Genomic DNA, 6,443 nt, shown 5'->3' with positions numbered 1-6,443 from the left:
CAAAATTGTAGATCTTTGAATTTCCTTTCAGCCCACGCGAAAATTGAACTGTTTTAACACTCGAGGAAAGAGATACAGATAGAATATCAAAACGGATTCAAGTTACCAATTTTGAAGAAAGTTTCCTAGTTGGAGAATGATTCTTCCTTTTCTTCTTGTTTCCATTCTCATCAACTTGTGGCTTCTCTTGGGCTCTTTTCTAAGTCTAAGTGGACTTGGATCTTCATCATAGGTTGGTCAATGGATGTGGTCTTCTAACCTCTTGGATATCATCTTTTAAAGCCCAAAATCACCGGTCTTGTCTGATGTTATCATTAAAGCCCTGAAATAAAGAAAAAATACTAGAAATGTAAAATCACAAATAAAACTACTACTAAGAGAATAAAACATGCAAGTTAAGGGGTTAAAATATATAACATTCAGCGCCTAACAATTATGCGAGAATTTATGAAGTGCCTAACAATTATGCAAGAATTTATGAAATACACTATAATGTTTATGCCAAGCTTATAACACGGTAAAAAATCTAACCACCATCACATGTCTCAGCCTTCAATTTGTTTGTTATTTATCTGATGGGGCTACTCTATAAGAATTGTCACTGCACTACCAGGACCTGAGTTGACCATATTTGAAACAACAGCAGACAAGGCAAGCTAAAAAAATAACAAAACAGAAGTGTATACATATATATGTGTGTGTGTATGTGTGTGTAAGAAATAACAAATTCATCATTTAATCATTCAAGCAATGCTAAAAGAATATGACACTTTCATTTCTTTAAAAACTGAAACATGTATATTCTGAATTGTATTTGAGAAAATAAAATCTATTTACATCAAAAAAATAGATATCTAATTCTTTTTTATACATCTCCGACTGGCATTATATATAGCATCCTCCCTCATTCTCAAAAGTTCATGAAGGCGTTGGTAGTATTCCATCTCAATACCATTAAGCTTCAGCTTCAACTGATCATCGTCTGCTTCAGATGGTGAAAAGAAAATTAACAAACTCATCTCCTTCGACAGTGCACTGGATGAGGCAGCAGAGGGTATCTCTGAATCCTTCATTAGTTCACTCGATATGACATTCCCCCGAACACTACCTTTTTTGTGTTGATCAGTATTTTCATCATCGGATCTTAAAACAGACAAACTTTGTGAGTTTTGATCATGTTGAAGTACAGCAGAATTCCCATACGAACCTGTTAATCCATTTCCTGATGAATTTTTCCAGTTGGGTACAAGTTTGTCAATCAACCTGTCCATTAAGTTGACTAATGCAGGCTCATCATCCTTCCACAAAAAATTGAGTTGTTCAACCATCTCACCAGCTATTAAGGGTACAGTATCAGTATCAAGATCAAACTTAAACTCAATTGTATTCACCTGACCACACAAGTTAGCAACACGCAAGGTCAATGAAACTGAGTTATCATCAGCTTTCTCACCTCTTAATCCGAATTCACTTTTCCCATTGAACCACTGAAACTCTGGAGCTGAAAGATCTGTAAAAGTGCTGGCTGAAAGTTTGTTGCTAGTGTCTATGTCCATCGGAATAGAATCGGACTTCGGCACATTTATTGGTAGAAGAGGATCCCAAATAAGCCCCTTTGAATTTGGAGACGAAAGGAAGGGATCTTTCAACAGCTCTGTCGCGGACAAACTCAGTGATGTTGGAACCGAACACTTCTCTATAAACTGCCTCACCTGGGGATCTTTCACCCTCTCAAGAGCAGTCGGCTTCATCAACCCAGACATAACCTTATATATTTGTGCTTGACTTTTGCATTCACTATATGGGTTTTCACAAGAAACCAACTCTAGCATGCACATTCCAAAGGAACATATATCAAACAGTTGGTAAACCAATTCAGGAGTGCCAACACCACTACTTGGAGAATGCATAACAGAAGGCAACGCAAGACCCCAAATTTTTAACCCTGCACTATTGCCATTCACAAAAATATTCTCACGCTTGAGATCTTCATGAATAATGGTGTGACTGTGGAGATAGTGTAGACCTCGGAGAATCTGCCTCGCCCACTTCTTAATCGCGACTATATGAAACCTCTTACGCTTTGTATGAAATTGCCTCTAACTCCCAGAAGTGAAGTACTCAGTGATGATGTTGATAGTCTTGTTCGTCTCATCCACCCAATGGCTATAACACTTGACAATGTTTTCATGTTTCAATGTCTTAAGAAGGTGAGCCTCTGAATACAATCTCTCTGCATAATGTTGCTTCGACTCCAATGTGTTGTCGGCATCAGTACTCACTTGGCTCCAAGCAACTTCTACTCCATTAATTGAATCAAACCCCTTGTACACAGTCTTGAATGCTCCTCTCCCCAATATCTCATCATACCGAATGTATTGGCCGTCCTGGGATTTCTCAATAACAACAGCCTCTTCAATCTTTCCTTTTTCCCTAGCTTTACATTTTTTCTCCAACAACTCAGTCAAACCTTACATGGAGTTAAATAATTAATCCCAAATCCCAAAACAACAATTCCGATAAAAACCCAAAAACGGAAAGCCACAAATGGAGATAATAATTTGAAAACCTAAGGGTGTGTTTGGATAGTATTAGTTACGAGAGAAAAGAAAAGAAAAGAAATGATAGTATTAGTGAGAAAAGAAAAGAAAAGAAAAGAAAGGATAGTAATAATTTCTATTTGTGTTTGGATAGACAGGGGAGAAAAGAAAAGAAGTGATAGTTATTTTTGTTTGGATAAGATAGAGGAGAGAAAAGAAAAGAAAGGATAATAGACAAATTACTTTTTTATCCTTTCATAACTATGGGACTTGGATGGAATAATAAATCTGTGTATTAATTTGTGGAGGCTAATTTTGGTATTATCAAAATACCACTAAAATCACTATCCTTTCTCTCACTATCTCTCCCTATCTTCTCAATTTTGAGGAGAAAGCAAATAAGAGATAAGGAGGGATAGCTATCCCTCCCTATCTCTCCTTATCCCTCCCTATCCCTCCACTTAAGTTACCCAAACACAAACTTACACTATCCTCTCTTTTCTTTTCTCTCCCTATCCCTCCAAATCAACCCTACCAAACACACCCTAACAGATCAGTTGAGACACTAATTTGAAATCAAAGCAACCAAATAAGAATCAATGACTGATTCAAACAAAACCAGACGACACCCAATAAAAATCACACTAATCCCTTCAAAAACCATCGGTTATATCCATATACCGGGTGTGCACAAATATAGAGATAGATTTCAAATTGGAGAAAAGAAAATCTGGAAAAAAAATGTATAGAAAGAGAAAATACAAAACCCTAGAAGTCGTCATCTTCTTCTTCTTCTTCTTTGGATGCAAAGAGAGGCAGTGATCAAACAGATTGAAAACTATCAACCCTAATTTTCGATGTAGTAATATAAAAAAACGCGTGTATATTATATGTATATCAAAAGAAGAGATCAAATAGGAGTTTAAGTTGTGTAGTTGAGAACTACAACTCCTATTGTGGAACTATCTGGCAAATACAGAATTATAGTATTGGGAAATACCTATTGTGAAACTTTAAATAGGTAGGACGGTGCGACTGCTTTGTTGAGCCGCGCCACGGAATCGAGAGCTCCAAGTGGGCTATTTTTGGTAAGCAGAACTGGCAATGCGGGATGAATCGGAAGTCGGGTTACAGTGCCCGTGCTTGGTTGAATTTATTCACTTTGACATTCAGAGCACCGGGCAGAAATCACATTGCGTGAGCATTCGTAGGACCATCGCAATGCTTTGTTTTAATTAAACAGTCAAATTCTCCTTGTCCATACCAGTTCTGAGTTGACTGTTCGCTGCCCGGGGAAGGCCCACGAAGGGACTGTTCCTAGTCCATCCCCGGCCGGCACACGGCGACCCGCTCTCGCCACGTGAGCAGCTAGAGCAGTCCACCGACAACCGACGGGTGTTTCCAGCTTTCTTCCCGCCACTACAATCTGGTAATTGGTTGTGGCAATGGGTCGGGTTGGTTGAATCATATGAGCTCAAACTCGATCCAATATCGACCAATTAGAATAACATGGGCCCTATATTTAATTATTTACCAAACCTGTGGAAATGGTATCAATTGGAACCAACCAATCCGTTTGTTTCTTTGTTTTTTGTATTTTTGAAAAATTATTTTAAAAAAAAAAATTTTAAAACCATTTATATTAATTTAATTAACATGTTTTTTTTTTTTCAATTCTGACAAACAAAAGAATCAAACGACACTATCAGAGATAAAAACATCAACCACATAAAAAGTTCACCATCAAAGATACAACAACTAAGTTGTGGAGTTAGATAATTGAAAAGAGACGTATTCCCACCGATGAAACAGGACCATCATAAATGTTGATCCTTAAGAAATCGTCTGACTTGATCCACACCAGATGAATAAACCCCACTTTTCTAAAGTAGTCGTGGCGGATGTGTTGTCAACCAAATAGGAAATAGCATAGGTGTTGACATATATGTCAGAAGTGGACCCCACAGAGTACAACGGGAGTACACGCACGCACAAAAGATACAAATTTGCATAGCCATACACAAACTTCCAATAGAAAGTTGCACTGCCATACACGACGTCAACCATGATGTCATATTTTCCCCAACTAAAAAACAAAAACCTACCTCCGAAGCTGACCGACCGATGAACACACCACACAGCAAGCATTATCGACTTCAAACGCTGGCGAAATGCGCAGATTCAGCACATCCAAACCCCATCTCATATCTCTCCATAAAGACACTCTCCATAACGGATCGAACAGAGGGATCCATCCTCGACGACCTCTTCGCCTCACAAATCTACCTAGTATGAATCTCCACATCAAAGCTGCTAAATGACGCAACAAACTCTTCACTTCCCCAGATAGGAAATAATCACCGCCGGCCAAGAAATCCTGACCGTCATCTATGCTACTTCCCGCTGAATGGCAACGCCAAACTTATAGACTACCAACACCAACCAACTCAGCATGAAACCCAACGACCCGTGTGGAGACAAGACCACCAGCTGGCGATGGCACAAATACACACAACCTTGTTGCCGGGGAAAGAAATAGAAGAAGCGTAACAAGGAAGCAGCACAATAGACCGACAAAGAGACGTGGTTCGGTGCACCGTTAACCGCTAGAGACTCTGGTGGCGATAAAAGAGAAGGGTCCGGCAATCCACTATGAACCCATCCCCGATTACGGTGATCAATTGACCCCGCACGCACCGGATGCTTACCAAATATACCAGTATAGCCGGCAACCCCCATTCCCTGTATATGCTCCCCGGCGATGATAGCAATGTTAGCGCGGACAACCAAAGAACCCATTAGTGTGAGATTTATATTAGTGTGAGATTTATATGAATCATTCGTAAGTGTAAGAATCTTTGCAGTCGTACCCAAGGAACTTGTGTAAAATAAGTTTGTCAACATATTTCTTAAATTCCAAATTAACTTGAAAATAGGATAATCAAATCGTGATAATTAATTCTAAATTAACTAAATAGAAAATAAAATAAACTAAAGAACAATAATTAAATATGATGTAGAAAATAGAGAGAGAGGACTAGGGGTATGATTGCACCACTAACGTCGCACCACCAGTTAATTATATCAATTTATTGGAGATATTTCATATAACATGCATAGGGAATTAATCATGGCTACAAGCACATATTAATTCAGCTAGAAAATAATATAATTTAAAGCTAAACATGGACTATCTTCGATTAATATAAACCATTTACTTAACTACTTTACTCTAGGTTGTAGTATGGTCTATCTTTTCTAGGTATAATTCATCAAATTTCTAACATTATATTCAAAGAAATACCATTGTGTAATCATCCCATTCACAACTACAAGAAGCAAATGAGTTGTGTTTAATCATAAGATTAAAATATCAAAGACAAGATAGAAATATATTTGTAATTGAATTAAAACTTTAAAACTGATTCTTACTGAAAATTCAATTAAAAACCCTATAGATTACACAATCATGCATGATAAAAATTGTTCTCCAATAATTAAATACAATCAAACCAGTGTGCTAACCTAGGGCTACATCACAACCCTAGCAAAATGTTTAGCCAAGCATGACTGGGGTGGAATTCTTCATGGTTAAGGAAGACATCTTCACCACCATGGATCGATCTCTTCTTTCTTCCGACTACTCCTTTCTGATCTCAGCCTCAAGCTCCTCTATATATCCTCCAATGTTGTAGAGGACCCCCTTTAAATAATAAAAGATCAGCCCCAAAGTTCCCCTTTTCATATAGGAGACATACATAGAAATTCTGTCAAATAAGGACTCCCAAAATTCGTGCAGACTTCTAGGACGATTTTGACAAGGTAAACAACTGTTCTAGGGAAAACTCGTGAAACACAAAATCGTAGCTCTTTGAATTCCCTATAAACCTTAAATAGAATTTA

The 6,443-nt window shown here is 37.9% G+C and overlaps 1 pseudogene; it reads right to left on the bottom strand.

The window, feature by feature from the left end:
- Window positions 1–764: 764 nt before the first annotated feature.
- Window positions 765–5,339, bottom strand: LOC132296561 (probable serine/threonine-protein kinase WNK10; annotated as a pseudogene).
- Window positions 5,340–6,443: the final 1,104 nt, after the last annotated feature.

This window comes from Cornus florida, unplaced genomic scaffold (genome assembly GCF_030987335.1).
Source record: "Cornus florida cultivar Cherokee Brave unplaced genomic scaffold, ASM3098733v1 CherokeeBrave_3.0.0_Hap2_Chr02, whole genome shotgun sequence".
Lineage (NCBI taxonomy): Eukaryota > Viridiplantae > Streptophyta > Magnoliopsida > Cornales > Cornaceae > Cornus > Cornus florida.
The sequence above is the reverse complement of the archived record's forward strand: the minus strand, read 5'-3'. Positions and strand labels throughout refer to the sequence as shown.